This window comes from Euprymna scolopes, chromosome 23 (assembly GCF_053919585.1).
Source record: "Euprymna scolopes isolate OS-2025 chromosome 23, ASM5391958v1, whole genome shotgun sequence".
NCBI classification, from domain to species: Eukaryota; Metazoa; Mollusca; class Cephalopoda; order Sepiida; family Sepiolidae; genus Euprymna; species Euprymna scolopes.
The window spans coordinates 121,978,725-122,003,763 of record NC_136504.1 but is presented as its reverse complement, the minus strand read 5'-3'; the positions used below and the strand labels follow the sequence as shown (position 1 = coordinate 122,003,763).

The following is a 25,039-nucleotide window of genomic DNA, read 5'->3' as shown; positions in this document are numbered from 1 at the left end:
TTCCTTCCAATGACATCTTACCTCATCATTATGAATATAAAAGAAAGAAATCTTTCAGAAAAAAAACAACAAAAAAAAAAAAAACGCGTCGAATTGCACAAACACAAGTCAAGAATTTATATCGGTTCGACCAATTTCAATTAAAATGCAGATATTTCGAAGTAAGTACAAGAGTTGCTTTTTTAATAATTCTCGTTTAATTTTGCAGTAGCATGATTTTTTTGTTGTAAATTATTGCTCCATTTTTCAATAGTAGCGCAGTCGAAATTTTGTTCGATTATTCCTTCGTTAATAAAAACAGAACAGGGTTAATTCTAGCCAGAAATTCTTTTTTATTCCCGATTTTACAATAGTGGCGCAGTCGGAATTTAAACATATTTTCTTTTTTCCTTTTGTCTTTAATCTATATAAATAAATCAGTATATGTATGTAAGAGTGCCTGTCCGTGTGTAGGTATTTAACCGCTAAACTCTTAAACTACTAATCATATAACACGGAAGTTAACAGGAATTTAATCATACACTAAGAGTGGTTTATAACGAGTAAGATCTTTGTTTGAGCGGATGAATAACGCGTGCAAAAATTAGCAGGTTGAAACGCAAACTGTCCATTTCAACTTGCCGAGACTTATATTAGTTTGCACATACGTAAACTAAGCATAGCTAAACGTGTTTTAATTTTATAACTTGTGTATTTATTTGTCGGGTTCGCGCAAGTTGTAGCGAACGAGGCTAAAGCTCTTAACGTTTCGGTTTCGATTCTAGCTGATGACCCCAAGTGATTTTTTAATCCATACTATATATATATATATATATATATATATATATATATATATATATATATAGTAAAACTGATAATTAGTAAAAACCTGAAGAGAGTGCTCAATGCTATTGCAGAGCAGATATGCGTTTTATTTTTTTATTACCGTTTTATCTATTTGGTTACATATGTTTCGGATGTTGGACCATGTTTACGATCCAACAGCCTCGTTGGACCTTACAGAAATAGTTGTTAGTATTTAGAAGAAGTGCTTTAGAGGAAATACGAGAAAAAAACGCGGTAAGAGATAATAACGGGAAGGGAGACGGATATTGACAATATTTAAGTTTTAAAGATTAAAATACATTAGATTGTAGTGTATGTGGGGAGGTAGCAGATTCAGGTAGGCGTGAGTGGAGATATATGGATATAGGGAGGGGGAGAGGATTGTAAAAAAGGGAGGTAAGGAGAGGAGAGGGAAGAATTTCAATTTTTAGGTTTGGACTGCTTTTCGTTTGTTTAGCCAGGTATATGAAATAGATGAGAGAGATATGGGAGGGGGGGGAGAAAGAGAGAGAGAGAGACAAAGGGTTTGTGCAAGTGTCATATGGGTTTGACAAGTAAAAGTCGACTCGTTCATTTCAGTTGACAATGAGTTGTTTTTAGGTAGTTAAGGGTTTATATATACGCCAACGCACGCGCAAATACGCATACATGCAGACACATATATATGTACATTTCTACACATCCACATACAGACACATACGCACATACCCATATATATATATATATATATATATATATATATATAAACACTGCATATGCAGACATACATGCATTTATGCAGACATACAAACACATACACACAACTCCTATACACAGATACATACGCAGGGTGACAAAAAATGGGCTCCAACTGTAATTAGGCCCCGTTTCTTAATGTTTTGTCCGAATGAAATGAAACTTTGTTCATAACTAGTTTATTATATAAAAAACATCACATAGCGTATTTGGCCTTTTTTTCTCCCTTGACTGTAAAATGCCCAGAAAAACAATTGAATGTCATCTGTTTTTTGGAGGTCACCCTGTATATATATATATATATATATATATATATATATATATATATATATATATATATATATATATGTACCTACATATATACATATACGTGGAGATATAGATCTCCAGTAAGAAGTAGATGTACATACATGCATACTCATGTACCCATATACACGTATATACAATTATATAAATATACATATTCATTAAAATAAAAATATACAGATATATAAATAGACATATATATGTGTGTGTGTGTATGTGTGTGTGTGTGCGTGCAGATATGTGTATATTTATACTAAGTAAATAAAGTAAAGTTAAGATAAATAAATAAAAAATAAATAAATAAACGGGTGTAGTTAATAATGCGAGGTTACGTAGACGCAGTGTAAGATATGTTCAGAATATATGTTGTTGGTTTAATATTTAGGAGTCTGTATTGATTTGCTTTGCTTATTGGATAGGGATTAAATTATAGTGTCTAGATAAAATTAAAAACGGGGGTATAAAGGTTTAGCAGTTAAAGATTATGAGAGTGGTGGTTAAGTTATAATGAGTCAGGGGTTCTTGTAGTTCCGTTAAGTTCATATATATATGGGGTTGGCTCCTAACATGGTGCTTTGGGTAGTGGTTATGCTTAACTTTATTTTCAGTGTCAAATGTATTGTGGATATAGGCATATGTATACATTCAAACACATATATGCATACAAACTCAGATATAGCTATACCTATATACATACGTTCACCCATGCATACACATAGATATACATATATATACAGACACTAACACCCAGATGCACGCATACACATATATGTGCGCATAGATATAGATATACAAATATATATCCATGTATATACACACGACCCATGAGTACATAATCCATACACGCGCACATAGAAACATATACATAAAGACATATAAGGATATATACATAAACCCAATAATGCTCGCACGTACATGTATCTTCATATGAATATGTATGTGTACCACTTGAAATTTTAAATGTAGGATACTTAAACATAGATCCAACTCTTTAATTTGATTAGAATCCGAAACAATAACTGTTAACGTGTCAAATTAGGGTCAAAATTTAAAAAAGTTTGATCTGAGCAGTCTCTACCAAATTACTTAGCCAATTTCTGGTCCAAAAAAATTAAATTTTACATAAAAAGGTATCCAGAGATAGAGCAAGCTTTTTAATCAGTTTGCGTCGGAAATTTGAGCTACCAAGGTGTTAAAATTCAAACAATTTGACTTTTGCGGTCTCTAGCAAATTACTTAACCAATTTTTGTTCTAAACATTTGAAAATTTACATAACGGGTATTCAGACATGCGACAAACATTTTAATCGGTTTTGGAGCGAGAATTTAACTGCCAAAAAGGCAAAGTTGAAAGAGTTGATCTTTGAGATTTTACCAAACTCCTTCACAAATTCTGGGTGTGAAGACTTGAAATTTTAGATCTAGGTAACTTGGACACGGGTTAAACCTTTTACGTCGATTTGCGATTAAAACAATAAATGTTTAAGAGTCAAAATTGGGGGTCAAAATTGGGGGTCAAAATTTAAAAAAAAATTACCTCTGCTGTCTCAACTTAACTACTCAGACAATTCTTGGCCTAACATTTGAAATTTTACATAAAGAGTATTACCACATAGGGCAAGTTAGGAGCAGTACATAGTGGCCGAGCAAAGCCGGGTAAACTGCTAGTAGATATATATATATATATATATATATATATATATATATATATATATATATATATATATATATATATTCTGATGAACAGCGAGTGTCCAGCGCCGTATAAATGGACCTCCACTGCCTTGTGGGCCAAGGGTCTTTACCAAATGTTAAGGGTGAGGTAACCCTAACAGAAACCTCCAGAGGAGCTTAGGCCCTGTAAGCTGCGGCATATATGATCCACCGGCGTATGGAATATGCTCTAGTACCCATCAACCTAAGTCCCAGTCATGGATCAAATGGCATGTTGGGTGGAGATAGCTCCATAAACCGTGGTGAAGGCACGCTCAAGGAGAAGGAAAACTCTGATATAAAACCTGCGGGGACTGCTGCATCCAATGATTTGCCCTTCTTTTTGGTTCAGTGTAGCAGTTGGTTAGAGAGTGGAATTGTCTCGGTGCAAAGTTTTTCCTCACTATAAAAAGCTTCAAGCACAGGCATTACTTGATATGTAATGGAATACACATTTTACCATCAGTGTGTATCTTGATAACAAAAAGGCTGTAGCCTAAAACGGCAAACGGACACACAATTAGGACTGATGCGGATATGGGCATCAATGGCAATAGAGGCTCTGGAACATCCAGGGTCTGGCCCGGCAGGTGTATAGGGCAGCACAGCCTGGACCCGGTTATCAGCAGATGTGTATGACTGTAGAAGGTTCATAGATATCTGACTTTTTTGTAAAATTGTATTTGCTCCCAGATCGAGATTCTAATGTATTAGACGATTATATGCAAATAAAGATAGTATGTTGGTTTATTCGGAATGTCTATAAGGAGAAATTGAATAGAGTTTTTTTTTTAAACTAAAGCAGCTATATGCGTGTTTTAGGCAGAGGTGACTGAAGGGTTAGAGATCCTCGTACTGCTTCTACATCATTACCATTTTAATACGTGTTTAAACAATGGATTTTCGGCAAGGCTCCAGACAGGCCCTTGTCTGCATATCGCGTATACAGAGACGATTTACTGGAATTTTTCGAATGCAATGGAAGCTATATAGCTTCAACACTACTTCTTTACTAACAGCTCTTCCACATTGATGAACGTTTGGACATCGAGGACGGGGTCCACTGTACGACGTCATTTTGACATGGAAAATATGTTTTGGTTTCTGTTGCTTTTTTTGTCATCATTATCTAGCATTTAAAAATATTGTTGAAGAAAGATACTAAGTTTTTTTCTAGCGATCTACCGCTCATCAAGCCCAAAAGCCATTCTTTATCTTTATGGCTTTTTTAAGTAGATGTGAACCTAACATAATGAGTATTTCAGACGATTAATTGGATCCGAGCAGAACTTGATTACTTAAGAGACCGTCTCAACAACAAATTATTGATAGTGAAATTAGAAATGACTATGGTATAGTCGGCTGGAAAACAGCCCGGACATATCACATTCCACAGTTATGAAAAACAAGCTCAGGTAATTAAAAGTTTTGTTCCCGATAAACGAAAGAAAAAAATGACGACTTTGTAGGTTTTTGAAGGTGCTGAAAACGAATATAACATTAAGAAATGGAACAGAGAAATAGTTTCATATGAAGAAATTACATTTTCAAGAAGTGGCGTTCACTTTTCTGTACAAATTTACCATAAATACAGCACCAAATTTCTGGCCATCTTATGATATATATATATTTTTTTTTACTTTTTGGGTTGCCTGAAATCTTTATTTGGTAAATTTTTACTTCCTTTCTACTGTAACAATCATCTTTAAAATTACGGCTTTCAAGGGTTTTGGGGTATGCTGAAAACAGACATCGCGTTTAAATTTGCTGCAAACAATTAGTTTTCTGGATACTAAACAAGATAATTGCTTATGTTATCAGGGGTGGTCATTTGTGTACGTGCAAGCGCGCATATTTTTGACGCATGATCAAATTAATGAATGAAATTAATTTTCATCAATGCATATTTATTCTATTTGATATCGCGATTCTTTTTATATGTTGATTTATAGTATTTTAAAATGAAAAATACTTATTATTAATCAAATTGACACATTTTTAACCGGTTCTATTCTGTGTTGGCATTGGTTTCCCAATTTAGTTTAATTTGGCGATGACCAAATTGTAGTAACTATTTTGATGCTGCACTTCGCCTTTTTAGTCCTCGACCATTGAAGTAGAATTATTTATAAATTAAACCAATCACTACGGCTTTGTGTCTAACGTTTCTTGTGTTGAAAAGGATGTAAATAGAAACATTCATATGGAACTGATACGATTAAAGCATGTTATGGTCGCTATAACACGTATATATCGACTTAACTACGTCAACCCCTCGTCGTTTTGTAATGAAATGCTTATTGTGAAATGAAGAATTTGCACAACTTTTCAATCAATCAATGATGATCGTGCTCTGAATTAGTACATCTTTCATCGCTAAAAAACATCCGCATGTTACGGATTGTAATCAATATTTATGAGCAACAAGCTGGGTGACCTGGCGTTGCTCTGGATCAGGGAAATAATGTCAAAAAAGGTTAAAAGAGAGTGTTATATTTTTCTATTAAAACTTTTATCTTTCTACCTCTCTCTCTCTCTTTCTCTCTCTGTCACACACACACACGCACTCTTTATCTATCTATCTATCTATCTATCTATCTAGGTCAGGGCTTATAATAAACATTTATGATCATCAACCTGAGTTATTCGGCGTTGCTTGGGGCCATAGAAATACAATAGAAAAGTTTAAAGCGAGTACAAAATTTTCCATTGAGACTTTTATCTCTTAACCTTTCTGCTACCCTCTCGCCCTCTCTCTTTCTCTCTCTCCCTCTCTTACTTGTTTTCTAAATTTCATTCTTTCTCTCCCTGTCCTACTTTATAAGTACGTACACCTTCTTCATTTAGTGTTTGGAGAAATACTAGATTCAGCATAGACGATTATCAAGTGTAATTTTGTATTATTAATTAATTATTTCAGCCAACAAACTTTTTTGTTTTCAGGTGTACAACACTATAACAAAAAAAAACACATGCAACTTTTAGAGAGACCTACTCTATCCACTTACCAAATGTAATCCAATTGATACTATTGTAGATTTCAGGGAAAGCTTATTATTTATTTTTATATACTAAATAATCAAATGTAGTTTCGGAACTAACGAAATTTTATACTTTCAAATTTAATTGTCCCAGGTAAAATTGAGTTTTTAAAAAGGTTTTAAAAAATCATGTCTCGTACACAGCACAACCAGACACTATTGTTATTGCTCACGGGCAATGAAATACTTCAGAACACCTGCTCTATGGCAAACAGGCAAGAAAAATTAAGGTACAAAAACTGAAAAGCTATAACACCTTTTCAAATTTTGAAGAGAGAGAATTTGCCATGAGTGGCGATCGACGAAATTTGAGTTCTTATCGTAACTTAAATTTCGTCCATCGCCATTCATGGCGAATTCTCTCTCTTCAAAATTTGAAAAGGTGTTAAACCTTTTCAGTTTTTGTACCTTAATTTTTCTTAACTGATTGTATCTAATATGATTGAAACGGTCTGCATATCGTAGCAAGATATGACTATTTACATAAAAAATAACTATATATATATATATATATATATATATATATATATATATAAATATATAAAAGTACATAGGTTTAATAAAATATGTGGACAAACACTTTGACAAGAGATAAGCACATATTTATTATTCGGAAAGGAAACACAAATAAAGGTGAAAGTTCTTAATCTGCGGATTTTTGAAGAAATACTTTCCTTCTCGTTAGAGGTGAGGAGTTAGCAAAATGCATAAAACATGCCTGGAAAGTATTTAAAGAACCTTAGTATGAAAATGGTCATACTCACCTGAAAATTAAATATAGAACAATGAAACAGATGGTGTGGGGTAAAAAGGAAAAATAGTTTCAAATGAGAGGGCATTCCCATGATTGTTGAGTCCAAAATCTGGTGAATCCAGGGAATCGGTAGAAGTAAAATACCCATGTTTATAATTGTCCGAATGCATTTTGTTGGAGTGTATAAAAGGTCCAAAAAATAAATATCCGTGTGAATGGGCACAGATGAAGTCCAGTTTGTGATTTTAACCAAAACAAAGCGATTTGAAGAATAAGTAGGAAATGATTGTACTTTGGACAGTGTGGGGGCCAGTGGGAATAGGCCAGTGGATACAGTTTAGTGAGATTATGGGCAGAGTTAACGAGGATAAAGAAAAATATATTTTTTAAAGTTTTCTAAAAAATTGGGGGATATAGGTAATTGTGAAAAAGAATTTATCTGGAACATTGGAGAGTTTAATTGAGAGTTTTAGTGGATTGTTGGGATTAAGGAAAGAATAAAAGGTAATTAGAGGAAGAAGCGGGCGGCTGGCACTTGCAGGCTCGGTTATAGTGCAACCATAGAAAGAAAAGAAGAAAGAAAAATAATTATGCTCAAACTCCTCTACAAATGTATATATAACTATTTATAGCCACACTCAAATGCACACATGGATACAAGCATTAGAGGGCATATACACGTCAGATTAAAGATGTCCAGATCTTCATCTGCACATAAAAGAAATACATGTACACATGCATAAGCATTCTAGCAGCATCTGTGGAGGGGGGCAGCCGATCAATGGGAAAGAGAAGAGGATAGGGAATATAAAAATTAATGGGGTAACATAAAGTGCTGAAGAAGTGAAAGAAAGAAATCTGTAATTGATGGAAATGAGATTTAAGGGAATTATTTAAAGTTAAGTAATTAAAAAATTGGCCATATTTAAATTTAGTCTTATGTCTGCAAAAGAAGACTAGTTCGCTTTTAGAGTTTATTATATTATTGCTTTGAAGAAGTGATTATTGTTATAGCTTCAGATGTGCAGAATGCCACGACTTAGAGTCTGGGGTGTAAGACTTAACTTTTTTTTAGGATAGTTTATTTAATTTAAAAATTATTTTTATTAGATTTAATTTTTTAATTAAAGTAGTAAGAGAGGTTCTTGGCATATTATTAGTGTTTTGTTAAAGAAAGAATTGTGTTTAGATATTTTGGTCTTAATAAGAGTTGAGAAGGGGCCGATATAAGCATGTATGAAGTTGAGTAAATGTTTGTTTTTAGGGGAAAGGAAACAATTAATTACGGAATCAGAGTTTAGCCAAAAAGGGGGGGGGCTGATTTTTTTCTCTTATGGAGGAGATGATCCTATCTAGGATTTTTTTTTTTTTTTTTTGCTTACGGCGCCCACACCCGAGCTAGCTGGGTAGGTTAATCTAATGAAAGGGCCATAATGAAAGTTAGGTTTATGGGTCTTGAGGGTGAATTTTGGGAGTCCTGGAGTAAGTATTTCAATGAAGTTGTGGAGGATGTTCATTAAGGTAAGTAAGTTTTTGGCATCCGCATTAATTGAATCTAATGTACTGAGAAAGACTATTTTTTAAGATTTATTGAGTTTCTTATAGATGATTTTTTATAGGTAGGGAAGTAATTCCTAGCAATTTTTAGTTTTGTCAGCCGGGATGAAAATATGTTTAATGTTTGTAAGTTTATCGGCAAAGTTATTAATTTTTCGGGTGATTGGATTATGATGAAATTTGTTTCTTAAATTTAATTTTCTTTACTGAATTTAACATGGAATTTTCATACGTGTCAAGGTGGGGATTCTGATAGTGGTGGGCAGTGGATTTTGGTCCGTAGAATTTGGCAAAATATCCGTCAACCTTTTTTGTTCTCTATGAGAGTTGACTAGGGGTCCTTTTTTATTTTGGTGAAGAGGCATCAGCTGAGACAAATGTTTTCGACTTGTTGATGTTCAACTCATAGTGGTAAGCTTTCCATTTTATGTTTTTAGGAAAGTATTTACAGCTTAAATGAATTTATAGATGTATTCTAGTTGGGTATGAATAGGGACATTTCCAGAAGAGAGTGGAATGTGTTCCTTTTTGAGTATATCTAAATAAGATTTTTAAAAAGTTAAACCAGGAAGAAGTTTAAAGTTAAAATGTGATAGTACAATCAGGTTTACATGATGAAGCAATACAGTCAACTCAAAACTGATATAGATATTAGGTTTCTGATATCTATAAAATAATCTGAACCAGATGTAAAAGCGCAATAATGCCAAATAAGTTTTACAGATTATAAGTAGATAGGTTTATTAAAGTATGTTTAGAAACACTTTAGCAAGAGTTAAACACATTTATTATTCGGAAAGGAAACACAAATAAAAGTGAAAGTCCTTAATCCTTAATTTATATATATATATATATATATATATATATATATATATATATATATATGTATATATATATATATATATATATATTTCTTTGGAAATATTATTTCTTCCATTATATTGAACTTTTTATATATGCAAATCTTAATTTAAGAAGCTCAATGTAATTACGGGGCATATAACAAATAAATGCCAAAAGTCCATATGTCTTACAATTTATTCCTTTAATTTCGTTGGCAATTCTTGACATTAACTGTTTCGTAGCGCTAAAATCGTTCATTTTATTATTATATCAATCAATGAATCTATTTTGCTCCTAACTCATCAGAAGAAATAGCTACTATCAATCCACCAAAAGAAAATAAAATGCATTTGGGCATGATTACAAAATTCGAAAATTGGAAGAGAAGTTGAATTTACCCTGTTTTTTGCTTACATTATGCCACTTTGAACTTTCGGTGGATTGCTAGTTGCTATTTCTTTTGAGGAGTTAAAGGCAAAATAGATCCATTGATTGATATAATAATTAAATTAATGATTTTCCGCTACGAAACAGCTAGTATCAAGAATTGTAAGTGTCAACGGACTTAAAGGAATAAGGTTTTAGATGAGCAATATAATGTAATTTGGAATATACACTTCTGTCATTTATTTGTATATATACATATATATATATATATATATATATATATATATATATATATATATATATATATATATATATACATGTGTGTATGAATAAAACAGCAATACAAAAATATGTAAATGTTTATATCTTTTCTGTATTTATTTCCTCTGTGTTGACTTGCAGAAATACAAAAAGTCTTTCAAAAAAACGCGAAAATGTTTCTTTCAAAACACATAATTTTTTACTGATCCTTCTGTCTTCTGCAGTGTAAATGAATGGAATATGCGTACAGGGCACGTAAATTTAGCAGTAAGAGGGACACAGGTATAGCCAATAAGGTTAATATATAACTGAATATGGCCCTTCCAATATTTTTTTACTTGGAATGGTCAGCAACTTGTGTGGCGTCTATTCAAAGCTAAGTCTTCATAAAACATTGAATTAGGCACCCACGCACCCCACCTACGCACTCGAATATGTAAACATACATGCATGTACACTCTCACACTGCCACATTGGCTTCTATACGTACCTATACACACAGAATACGCACACACGTTTATAGACTTACGTACAAATACACCTGGAGACTGATAAACAGATGTGGACCCATAAGCTAAGTGGAAGTTTCTCACAAAAACCTTGGAATATATATATATATATATATATATATATATATATATATATATATATATATATATATATATGTGTGTGTGTGTATATATATATATATCCCCGAAACACTGTTTCATGGAAAACAACTAATCTTGAAAAGGGTTGGCTGAAAGACGCCTTGATAGGTTGTTTCTGTCCCACCCCTTATTTATCCTCTTTATCTAATTTTTACTAAGGATAAATATACTTTAGAAGTGTATTTTGGTCTTGTCGAAAATTTCTTTTTAATGATTTATTTTAAAACTAAAAAAAAAAAAAACTAAACCCTCAGCAATTAATTATGGCACTCTGTTCGGTGTTCTTTAAAAGTTATATATATATATATATATATCGCTCAAAACCAAGACAGAGCATAATATTATAATATTCATACGAGATGGCGAGATAAAACGGAACAACCTAAGTTATATATTCGACAACATTTCGTAACTATTTCAAGACTTTCTCGGGTTGATTAAATTGTAGAAAACGAAATACCAATACAATATGTGAAAATATACTTCGAGGAATTGTAAGTTAAAAAGATGCTATTACATGAAGGGCTGTCCCCTTATCATGTAAGTAAGAAGACATACTAGATAAGTGAAAATGATATTAGGATACGGTTAGAATCGAACACTGTAGGCAAGTGTTACAGTTAATGGAAAAATAGAATGTTAGAAATTCAGTCTGAGTCGATTGTCCATTCTTTTAGAAATCGGAATATTAAATATGTCAGTTAAAAGAATGAACAATGCAAATTAAAATATATTGTTAAAAAATAGGTTAGATATTAGAATTGAGGATTCTTTTGTTTGCAAAAAGTGTGTTTGGACAAGCATATGTAAAGCCGTGTGAAAATTAGTCACGTTTGAAAACACACTTCTGACGTCATAAACAAAGGAGATTTCTCAATATAGGATTCTGTGGGGTCGAAATTTAGGCAGCCAGTTGAGAGTCAGTTGTTAGTTGATGAGTTAGAGTCACTTGGAGAGGAGAGCCCCCTGGGAGCAAAGAGGAAAATGTCTTCAAGTCCAACATAAACAAATACCTGATAACGCCCCCTTCAGTAAGACACTTTATCAAATCTCCATTATAAACGATTACTACATTATCCCATTTGTAAAGTTTCCAAGTCGACTATCGTCGTAGTCGTAGTTTTTCTACCGGTGCGTGCGTGCGTGCGTGCTCTATTTATGCTACTCATCAGACGACGGTGTCACTCTTTTGTGTGTCCCGTCTTAATGGTCGTTCCTATTCTCTACATGCCCTCCCCCCACCATGTGACCACACTACCGTCGTTTTGTGGTCATGTGACTGGAGAATTCCGTGTAGTAGTGAGTTGGTCCTTGCATTTGAGGGGAAAGTGGCCTTGGTGCTCGTGTTACCCTCATGCTGCGTCGTGCGACCGGACTCGTCTGCATTGGCTTGTGGTTGATCGGATCTTGGTCCACCTCCATATCTGTTTCTGATGTGTCACAATCAGCTTCTTCCACCTCCATCATCTCATGCATGTTGCACGGTGGTTTGCTGTCCTCCCTTCTTGGTGTTTGGGGAGGTGGTTGATGGGGTTGTTGAGTGGGTGGATACTCCGGCGTATCCATGACCGGTTTGATTTTCCTGAGGAAACGGCGATTGCGTAATGTGATCCTGCCGCTACCATCCAACCGTATCCTGTACTGCCTGTTACCCATTGTCTCGACGACTCTCCCAGTTTTCGCCCATCGTCGTGGATTTGGTCCCTCCTGATTCTGCACCTGCACAGACTCGCCGACTCGGAGCTGTTGGAGGGGGCGGCTGTGTATGTCGTACTGTTCTTTGTTAAGTACGTGCCTTTTCGCCATCGCCCTCTCTCTCAAATCTCTGATCTCCGTCCAACGCTTGTGGATGCAGTATTTTTTGCGAAGTGCGGGGAGATGGCCCCTTACTGTTCGACCATATAGCATTTCCGCCGGCGACAATCCAAGGTCCTGACTGGGCGTATTCCTATGAGTCATCATCGCCCGTGCTGCCCGATCATGATGTAGGTGTCCGTAGCCATCAACGCAGTCCATCAGCATTCTTTTGGCCGTTTTTACGGCCAGTTCAGCTCGGCCATTACTCTGGGGGTAATGTGCAGATGATATGCGCCTTTTTACGCCCCAGTCTTCTAGGAACGATTTGTATTCTAGTGAATCGAATGGTGGCCCTCCATCGGATGATATTTCCTCCGGCGCACCATACGTGCAAAACCAAACCCTCAGGGCGTTACACACCGCTGCAGCCCTTCCTGATGGTAGTGGTGTGACCTCAATCCAACCGGTATATCGGTCCGCGTATACCATGTAACTTTTCCCGTGCATATCTAGCAAGTCAGTGACTGTCTTTTGAAATGGGAATTCCGGGTTTATGGGTGGCATTAATGGTTCCCTAGGCTGGGATGGGGCGATCGAATTGCAACTCCGACATTGCGCCCTTGTTTGTCGGATGCTGGCGTCTAAACCAGGCCAAAATAACCGTTGTCTGGCGTTAGCCAACATACCATTCGCCCCTTGATGGGCGGAGTGTAATGCCTCTAACACCTCGGCTCTAAGCCGTTTTGGTATCAAAATTTTGTCCCCTTTTATGGGTACCCCTTCCAGACAATATAGTTGGTCTGCCATCGGTCAGAATTGCCGGATTTCTGGTGGTAGTTCGTGGCGTGACCTTGGGAACCCGTCTTGAATGTATGAGGCCAACGTTCGGCACTCCTCATCGGTGGCTGCAGCTGCGACTATCCTATCCCAGGTGATCGCTCGGAACTTGGAGTCATGTGCGTATGCAGCTATGATGGATGCTTGTATACTCCCCTCGATTTGCTGGGAAGTGTCAGTGCCCTTTAGTCTGCTGTGTCTTGACGGCGCCGGGTATCGGGATGTGCAGTCCGGTGCTGCGTTGAGTTTCCCGGGAACATGCTTAATCTGGAACCTGTACATCAACGACCGCTCCTTGAATGAGAACAGGCGGGGATTTTTTATATTCTCCAGGATCTGATCCGAGAAAATTTTCACTAGGGGCTGGTGGTCCACGGTGACCAATAGGTCTGGGGATCCCAGGATGAACATCCTACAAGACTCCAAGCCATAAATCAGCGCTAGAGCCTCCCCCTCTATAGGGGAATAACGAGATTCTGCATCTTTCGTGAAGCGAGACCCGGCCAAAATCATCTTCCAGTGGTCCTTACCACAGTTGGGACCTAATTCCGTTGGGCATTGGCAATGCTTCTGGAACAGAAAATACCCAATGCCAACCTTACTGAAGTCGGTTGAAAGGCAGGTCGCTCTGTTCATATCGAAGGTTTTCACCCCTTCTTCGATTTTCTGAACGATATTCCTCCTTGACTCTTCGAAAAGTCTATTCAATGTGTCGTCCCAGTAAAATTTACGGTTCTTTGTCCGCAGCAACTCTCGAAAAGGGGCCATTATATCGGCCTGTGCAAATGTATACGACACCTGGTTAACTAAACCAAACCAGGACCTGATACCAGTAATGCTCGTTGGGGTCGGGAAATTGAGAATAGCCTCCGTCATTTTTTTAGTTGGCTTCACGCCGTCCGAGGTTATCACAAAGCCGGCAAATTCAACTTCATCGTCAGCAAATTGAAATTTGTCAGGGTTAAAGACTATCCCACTTTTACTACAATGGGTAATATAGTCCACAGTATGCCAGAAAGCCAATTCTAAGGACCTGTCCCATAGGACGAGTGTGTCGTCTATGCACCGGGCCTTTCGAGGCATGTCAACTGTGATGTCATCGAACCGGCGCGTGTACCCGTCCCCGGATGCGTGAAAACCCTGGGGAGCCCTGAGATACCGATAACGGCCCCATTCCGTTATGAACGTGGTTGCGTCCCGGGCTTTTGGGGAGAGTGGCAGACTATGGTACCCATTCCATGCGTCCAAGACAGTCTTTTTGGTTTGGGCAGGCACCACGGACACCTGATTAAAAGGGGACGGTGTGTGATGAGTCTCTCTCATCGTTGCTGCATTCAATTTTTGTAGGTCTACCGTCCTTCTTGGTGACCCGTCTTTCTTTGGAGCGACTACCATCCTCGAACACCAGATCGTAGGTGTGCCTGCTGGTACCGGTTCGATAATACCCAACGCAACATCTCGATCCAAATCATCCTTTACCCTTTTCTTCCAGTGATGAGGGACTGGAATGGGTGTGTGTATGGCCGATGGTTTCGCCCCCGGGGTAAAAGTTATATCCAGCGGCCTCCCTACCATGACTTGTAACGGTTGATGGGGGCAGGTGTTGAATGCGCTGGACTTAAAGTGTTCACGTAACCACTTCTCTAACCGTTCCCTATTATCTTCAGTGGGGGTAAACGGGATCCTCGATGGCTTATCCGGGACGGATTCTCTTTTCGGACATCCACACGGTGCTGTCCCACTTTTTGAAGCCGATAAATCGGCCTTTGATACTCGATGCGGGAAGTCGCGATTGATTACTCCTAGGTCTTTGAGGGCCGATTCTGACAAGTAGAATCCTGACGTGTTTTCTGAAACGTAGACCACTTGTCGCGTTTCCTTCTGGCCGAGCTTAATCTGAGTCAGGACCACCCCCTTGATATCTAGGGGTTCGTCTGTGATTCCTCGTATCCTATGGGTGGTAGGTATCAAGATCCTGCTGGTGCACCCTAATATTTTCAATATTTCTGGGCCACTCGAACACGTCTGGGCACCGGTATCTGCAATGGCCTGGATGCGGTGTTTTCGACGGCTTACTCCCTTATCCAACGCGCACTCGAATTTAGCCTGGGACTCTGGTATCAGGGACACATCGACCATTAATGAGGGTGGTGGCTCAGGGGGACTTCTCCTGAACCCACCACTGCTCCATGCAAGGTGTGGCACTGCTGCTATTCTACCTTTTTGATTGTAACATGACGGTGCCCCCTCCATTCTGCTGCCGAAAATACTCGATTGACGTGTGGCATCGTTTGTTGACTCCGCCGTCGACCTCTCCTGTTTCCGGCACACTCTTTGTATGGGGCCTGTGACGCCACAATTAAAACATTTCAGCCCCCTCGCCGGGCAGTTCTTCCGCCCTTTTAACCCACTGGCGTGTGAGGTCCTCCCACACCCTTCACAAGGACTATTCTGAGGGTTTTTGAGCGGCTGCTCCTTCCGAGCTGGTTTTTTTTGGTTGTTAGTAGGACAAAAGTTGAGTGTCCCTCTGAGCCTCGTTGCAACTGAGGAGCAGACGTCTCTGTAGTTTCTAAACTAACCAGCCTGTGAAGCTTCTGCTCCACAGTGGTTAGAATATTTGCTTCGGCCAGCAATTTACACTGGTACTCCGCATTTGCCAGACCAGCTACGAGTTGGCCAGCTACCATGTCCTCCGAATAGTTTACGGCTTGCCGGCAGTTCTCGTTGGGGCACAGAACCGTGAAATTGCAAAACCGTGCCTGGGACCGAAGCTTTGCCAAGAACTGTGTGGGTCCCTCCCCCGTCTGTTGTCTGATGTTATGAAATTTATGTCTATGCACCTCCGGGTGTAGACCTTTCACCGCAATGAACTGTATATGCCTTAAGAGTTGTTCCTCTGTGACAGAATTGAGGGTTCCAGGCCCAACTAAGTCAAATAAAAGTCTATTTACCTCATTTGAGCAGGCTGTCCTTAGTTCATTGCGGATTTCCACGGGGTCGGTAAGGCCGCACATTTGTTTGTATCGGGCCCACGAGTCGATGAAAAGCGCCCAGTCCGCGTCGGTGAATCCATATTCGATACGTGGCCGGTCTGGTTTCTTGGTGTTAGACCGACTCGAGGCACTCCCTCCGCGAAGCTCATTGTTTTCTCTTTGCAGATTTATTAGTTGTTGAATCAACTGCATGTATTGGCCGTCCTCGTGTTGTCCTGACGCCATTATACTCCAAAAATCGTGCAAAAGAAATTATGTTGAAAAATAAATCCTGTTCGTAGCGCCATGTAAAGTTTCCGAGTCGACTATCGTCGTAGTCGTAGTTTTTCTACCGGTGCGTGCGTGCTCTATTTATACTACTCATCAGACGACGGTGTCACTCTTTTGTGTGTCCCGTCTTAATGGTCGTTCCTATTCTCTACACCATTGACTACTGTATACGTAATAACCCTTATCCCCGAGTGGCTTCCGGGCCTTGATAAGTGGTGACTCCCATGTAAATTTTTTTTAAATAGACCATGTAAATAAAGTTTGAATTCCTGACGTCATCGACCGGCCGATCAGATGAATAAAGAAATCATCTATATTTTGTAAGTGTTGTCTTTAAAACCAAAAAGGTCAATGTGTTTTATCATCATTTATAATGAACATTGTAAACCCTTCCAAGTTATGTGTCCTCCCCACCATCATCAGAAGTGCAGTATCTCCTCTTTCCTATATGTGCAATACGAACTGTTATAAATGTTCCCTAAGGATCGCCATTCGTGTATTATATGCATCCCCGTTAACGTGTCCCGAATGTGAGCCCCCGCTACACAATATAACAATGCGACCATTAAAAATGCGACGATAACTGCAGAGGAATTATAATAGGTATTAAACCAACTGTGACAACTTTGTTTCTTTATGAAAAATTTTATTTTAATTTTCTCGTATTAATCTCATTCTACACAAAGAATGAGTGTTCAATCTTTGTAATGTAAAAAATCTAAAGAAGAGTTCCTTGAAAGATTTGCATCACACGACATCACACTTTTTATTTGTGGTTTTTGTAACGGTATTACAAATTGTCATTAACGAGATTTAAAGATAAAAGGGTTGTTAAACAAACAAGAAATGGATTGAAAAAGACGTGTGTGAAAAACAGTTTAATCGTCGAGCCAGATACAGAAAGAGAATGCGCATATTTTGATTGGTCGATATAATAAAGGTAGGCGGGGCATAATATAACTGAAATAATGAAAAACACGTCATTCCTTTTTTTCTACTTTATCTTTTAAACGATATTCCTCAGGAAAATTGATAATATAAAAGTTTTTATTTTAACTTATAAAACTGTCGTCGTCGAATTGATTGTATGGACACAAGCCAAGAATTCTGATCAGATCAACCATTTCAATCAATATGATTAAATTCCGAAGTAAGTACAATGTTAAATAACTCTTGTTCAATTTTACAATAGTGGCGTATATTTGAAAAACATAATCGAATACTCATAATACAATTCTGTTGAAAAATACTTTTTAGAGAATGTTATTTTCTTCTACTATTAAGCAGTGTCAGTGTAGTGGTGGAAAGATCAACCTTTTCTTGCTGATGTTAAGTTTGACTGTTATCATCAAAATCATCATCATCATCATCATCCTCGTTATCATCTAATATGTTGGCATGTTTTTGACTAGGCGAGTCTTTTCAGCAATCAACGTTTATAATAGTGTACCAAGGAACCTTAGAAATCCTCTTCCTTCTCTAGAATTGTACTTGTCTTCTTGTCAACCAATCTCAGAAATAGTAGTTGTCATCTTGTCAGCCAATCTTAAAAGTTATATTTGTCTGCTTGTCGATCAATCTCTAGAATTATAGTTGCTCCTTTTCAATTAATCTCTGGAATTTTAGTTGTCGACCAATATCTAGATTTGTAGTTATTTTCGTGTAAACCAATCTCTGGAATGTTAGTTGTGCTTCGTCGGTCAATCTTGGATTGTAGTTGTCCCCTTGTCGACCAATCTCTGGAGTTGTAGTTGTCCTCTTGTCGACCTATGGAATTGTAGGTGTCTCTGTCGGCTAATGTGGAATTGTAGTTTTTCTCTTGTCGACCAATCATTGGAATTGCGATTAACCACTTTCTGACCAATCTCGAGAATTGTAGTTGTCCTCTTGTCGACCAATCTCACGAGTTGTAGTAGTCCTCTTGCCGACCAATTCCTGGATAGGTAGTTGCCAACTTGGTGATCAATCTCTGGAATTATAGTTGTTTTCTTGCCACTCAATGGAATTGTAGTTGTAATTTTGTCGATAAATCTCTGGAATTGTAGTCGTCCCCTTGTCGGCTAATTTGGAATTGTAGTTTTATCTCCTGTCGGCCAATCTCTGAAATTGTATTTTTCCTCTTGTTATCCAATCTCTGGAATTGTAGTTGTCCACTTGTCGACCAATAGAATTGAGGTTGTCCTTTGTCGACCAATTTGTGGAATTGTGGTTGTCTCTTTGTGCTTATTTGGAATAGCAGTTGTCCTGTTGTCGTCTAATCTCTGGAATTGTAGAGATGTGCATGCGTGTAGCATATTCTTTCTAAAATGTTCACTTCTTGTGTGTAAAAAATACTCGATCTGAGATCGAAACCAAAACTAAAAACCTAAAGACAGTGAGTCAAGTATGATAACCATTAGGCCAGCTTGAAATGATCCTTAAATTGTTTTTAAACTTACTTATTCTTAACATGAGCACTCTGTCATGAGAACGATTCATGCATGCGGATTCGTGAAACAGTTGACAAACAGATAAAAATATTTTTATATGAGTCTGTGACATATTTCCATTGTAAGGACGCATGCTGTGAATGGAAACACAACGACATCATTACTCATCTTTAGACAAAACAGATAATACACTTAGATCCTAGCAAGAAGACCAAGAAGGTATTATATTTTAGTTTGAGGTACGGCCGAAAAGCGACAGTATTTTTAATATATTTTTTTTACTTTGCGTCTCATCACCTTCTATACTTCTTTGTAATAAATAGGATCTCCTGATCGAATAATCTATAATCTGGAAACCGAGATACACGTACGTACATATGTATGCACGTTAAATGTACTACGGTATTAATACAGATAAAATCGCTGGCGAAAATTTCTTTTTATGAATCTTATTTTCATAAACTATGAATCAGTATCAAGGTTTTTTTACAAGGTGATCACCATTTATCAAGGCCCGAAAGCCACTCAGGGATAAGGGTTATTGCATGAACAATACGTTAGTGTGGGGATTAAATAAAAGTGTCTACTTAAGGAGGCGGTTCATCAGGAATTTGTTTACGTTGGACTTGAAGACATCCAGGTTTTAGTCAGGTGGGAAGCAAACAGACGGAACAGAGTTCAACATGCGTGCAGTTCTAAGAAAGAAGCTTTGTTCATGGAATCTACGTTTTGATTTAGGCACAGATAAAGAGTGGGAAAAATCTTTGACTGGTTTCAGCTAGACGGGTGTTTTTCGTAAAAGATTGGCGAGGGGGGACTAGAGATTGGAGCTCAGACGAGCACCTGCCATAGGAATAAGGATAAAACAAGGATAGGCTCGCAACGTCTCTTGTGGGAGAGAGTTTGCAGGGAAGAGAAAAGGGCACCCACCACTAAGCCACGAAGTCTATTTTGTACTCTGTCAAGGCAGGATAGACTGTTTTTAGCAGCTCCTGCCCAGATATGGCAGCAGTATTCCATCATTGGGCGTACCTGAGTTTTATATAGATAGAGAATTGCATCAGTAGTGAGATATCTTCTGGAGCGGTAGAAGGATCCCACCATCTTTCCAGCGACCTTGGCAACAGACTTGATATACGTGTTACATTTCAGATCAGGAGTAAAGGTCAAACCCAGAAGCTTATCAAAACATGGGGCTTCTCCTAGACGAGAGCCATCCATTTCAATTGATGCCAGATGGGGATCAGAGCGTTGATGATGTTAAGATAGGAGCTTGGTTTTAGATGCATTAAAGGTAACCAGCCACGTCTTCCCCCACTGAACCACGCGCTCGAGATCAGAGGAAAGAGAATCAGAGAGAACTTTGTCATTTACAGCCTTTTATATGTTGCCGTAGATGGGCGTGTCATCAGCATACTTTTCATTTCGATGTAGAGTATGGCTCTTTCATCATCATCATCGTTGTCGTTTTATAATTTGACAAAAATGGCTTCATCACGTCGGCAGTTAGCGTTGGAGATAGTGTACCAAGGGAGCTTATTGCCCTCTTCCCCTGGTGGACTTGTAGATGTCGCCTTGTCGTCTACTTTTCCCTACTATCGGTGCAGATTTCTACCTCAGTATCAGAAGGCTACACTCAGAAAATATGTGTGTTATGCTTCGTTAATAAGCCGAATTGCCTTAGCAATAAAATCACCTATATTACGGATATATATATATATATATATATATATATATATATATATATATATATATATATACATATGTATAATACAAAACTTTGTTAAATTCATAGACTTACATTTTTTTTTATAACTCTTAATTATTTCATCCTTGATCTCTTAATTACAGCCGTTTCCTTAATGGGATAGCAATTTTATGATTTATGTTTACATAAAAATCCCCTTTCTCACCAACTCGTCGGATGTGATTTCCATTCGATGTAACCACCAAAAGAATAATTTGTACATGATAAACTTGGTGTGTTCGTTTGGAGAAAAGGAATTTTGTCCCCACATTGTTACAGGTTGGTCATTTTGGGTACTGTGCAAAAAACGATTCCGATATTGTTCCCGATTCCAATACAATTAGCAATTCCGATTCCTTATAAATCCCCAAATATTTTACACTAAAATTGTTATTTATTTTTGATTACCGTAAAAACACGTTAAATCTGCATATATTTCTCAAACGTAAAAATGTCATTACTAAAGGGGCAGAGTATTTGGTTTAAACAAAATGAAATTAGAAGGCAATTAAAAAAATCGTTTTTCGGCACCTGAAAAAAGGCACACATTTTTCCGATACTGATTTCAATACTCCTTAAAGTTCCGATTCCAATTAATCATCCCAACACAAATATGTACAGGGTGTCCAAAAAAGTAATTAAAGTGTTAAAAATCTTTATCATTTTACCATTAATTTTTATTTTTTCTCTATTTCAGATATTTTACAGAAAATATTTTGGAAATCAATTATGGATAAGTATGGCATTGCACAATTCAGGCAATGCTTTGGCGTCATTATCTCCCGCATTATCGCGATGTCAAATGGCCACGGCTTAACTAGCCCCAACTTTTTCTTGTGGGATATCTTTTTAAAAAGCGTCTATGTTAACAAACCTTCAAACCCCGCAAGAATTGAAGGAAAACATCAGGAATAAAATAAGAGAGTTAAATCACAATTCAGAAATTTTGCAATCTGCGATGAATAATTTTTTGAAAAGTGCACAAATATGCGAAGCTGAAAATGGGCAACATTTAAACGATTATTTTTTTATAAATAAAAGGTGTTAGAATTTTGCATTTTCTTTATGATTTTCCAGTGACCTAGTCAGATTGTGTTAAAATTACAGAAATATGTCATCAAAAATCTATTTAAGTTCAACGCCCTTTAGTTATTTTTTGGACGGCCTGTATATATATATATATATATATATTAGTTCTGGGCTCATTAATTGGAGTCGGGATCAGAAAAATTGGAACTTTTAATAGTATCGGATTCGGTATCGAAATTGGAAAATTTTGAGCCTAATTTTCGATCCAAAACAAATTCTTTTAATTTTTTCGTGGCAATAAAAAACTGAAACAAGCACAAATTGTTTCTTTATCATTAGAAGTTGTTAATTGATAACATAAGACTAAGAGCCAACGAATGTGTTACAAATCCCATTTATAGATTTAACATTCATTCACAGAGATTAATTTATTTTATTTGTTCACCATTATTAAGATATTACTTATTCCCTTTGTAAACTTTTTGTTTCTATTCGCTAAATAGCTATATACCCCATCCCAGAAAGTTTATTTGATTGACTATTAGAGGATCTAATTATAGTTGAGTTAACTCGGTTAAAATGGTGGCTTCATAATTTTGCCTTTATTTATTTATTTATTTTTAATTTTTTCAGCTTTGACTCGTTCCGCGTGGCTGCTATTTGCTGCTTTCATTTTGCAGGAGAACGTGTTCGCTTCGTCAATGATCTCCAAGATACGAATAAAACGCAACGAAATAAGCCAGAGAGACAGGACCAAAAGAGCGGTAATAATCATAATAATATGGTCGGAGTATCAATTATATATCTTAGCATTACATATACTGTTTGCATGTTAAAAAATTATATATATATATATATATATATATATATATATATATATATATATATATATACATGTGTATCACCTGTTGCTTAATTAGGCTCGCTGTTTGCTGGTAAATAAACAAGCAGTTCAAGCACTGTAAAGTGGTGAACGAGTGTTTATTTAAATGAACCTTTGATGAGTTCGTTTACAGGCACCAATCCCATGGACACGGGTTAGAACTGCCGAATATCAATTAGATGGTTGTAGGTGCCATTCCTGGTTTGGGATTAGTGCAAGTCTAGCCGCACTGATGAGCTGTGATACAACTAAATAGTATTGTATGTGGATTATATATATATATATATATATATATATATATATATATAAATGCTGTATTAAAAAATGTTTCAATATTCAATCATCCATTGATACAATTATTAAATTTAAAAAACTCAGTTTGTTTGCTCATCTCACATGATATATGCTATATATGCAATTAGTTTGTTTGCTTATAGATATATATATATTTATATATTTATATATATGTGTGTGTGTGTTTGTGTATGTGTGTGTTTGTTTGTATCTGTGTCTGTGTCTGTGTGTGCGTGTATATATATATATATATATGTGTGTGTGTGTGTGTGTGTGTGTGTGTGTGTGTGTGTGTGTGTGTGTGTGTGTGTGTGTGTGTGTATAAGGAGTGAAAAAATACCAGCGGTGGTTGACGTTATGTTTTAAGAAAAATAGAAAAACCGAATGAAATTATTAAAAAAATCAACGTTTTGTCCTTATTTCAGAGGACATCTTCAGGATAATTGAAATAAAAATGTAAGAAAATCTATGACTTTTTCTTTTCTTACATTTTTATTTCAATTATCCTGAAGATGTCCTCTGAAATAAGGACGAAACGTTGATTTTTTAATAATTTCATTCGGTTTTTCTATTTTTCTTAAAACATATATATATATATATATATATATATATATGTGTGTATATATATATATATATATATGTATATATATATATATATATATATATATATAGAGAGAGAGAGAGAGAGAGAAATAGATAGATAGATAGATAGATAGATAGATAGATAGATTCTGAAGGTATGACACTAATAAACGCGGGATTTTCGACCCCCAAAAATAATAATTATAGTAAAATTTATTAATAGTGATTGTTGCAGTATTCTCAGAAATAAAAATTATTTAAAAAATCTCAGTAGTCCTAATTAGTTTATAGTTTGCAAGTGATGCTACAATATCTGTTATTATTTTTTTAGTTTGCATATGACACTACAATTTCCATGATTTTCATATTTGCATGTGATATTTACATAGACATTATTATTTGTTTATAGTTTACAAGTGAGATTTATATAGACATCATTATATGTTTATAGTTTACATGTGATATTTATATAGACATTTTATTTGTTCATAGTTTACATGTGATATTTATATAAACATAAATATTTATTTGTAGTTTACATGTGATATTACAATGTCTACAATTATATTTGTATAGTTTGTAAGTGATACCACATTATCCGTTATGCTTTCTAAAGTTTTTTTAAGTGATATCCATGTTTATGCTATAGTTTGAATATGAAATTACAATCTTTATGATTTTTGTAGTTTGCATATGATATTACAATATTATTTTTCAATTATCAGTGCAGGGCATTCTATGATTCGTGCGCCCCAGATCTGACCATTTGCTGCGGTGACAAAATTTGCAGAAATGGAGATAGCAATGAGTGCAATTATCCAAAAGAGCATTGCTTCTGTACAACTATACCAGAAAAATACTACCGGTACGGAATATAGACAAGGAAATAGCTACGAAATTTTGTTAATTCTTTTACCAAATAAAAGTTCCAGTTTCATTCCATCTGGGATTCTTATGCCATTTTGTTTTATTAAATAAACAACTATTATTTTTAAATGTGTGTTTATTTTCATTGCTAACTATCTGTCAGGTGTGACTAATATTTTATGATACCTTTCAGATAAACCCCGCCCAACACATAGCTCTACACTCTTCTGTGATATATT

General features: G+C 36.4%; 1 long non-coding RNA gene across 4 annotated transcripts; it reads left to right on the top strand.

Annotated features, from left to right (window-relative positions):
- LOC145246177 (uncharacterized) lies at nt 1-24,929 on the top strand. 4 transcript variants are annotated; one of them, XR_013863105.1, is made up of 3 exons: nt 1-161; nt 22,808-22,938; nt 24,659-24,929. It is a non-coding gene; the product is annotated as an uncharacterized LOC145246177 (long non-coding RNA). The 4 variants fall into 4 exon arrangements; XR_013863108.1 differs by having other exon boundaries at nt 20-161; nt 22,855-22,938; XR_013863106.1 differs by lacking the exon at nt 1-161 and adding an exon at nt 17,962-18,119.
- Nucleotides 24,930-25,039: the final 110 nt, after the last annotated feature.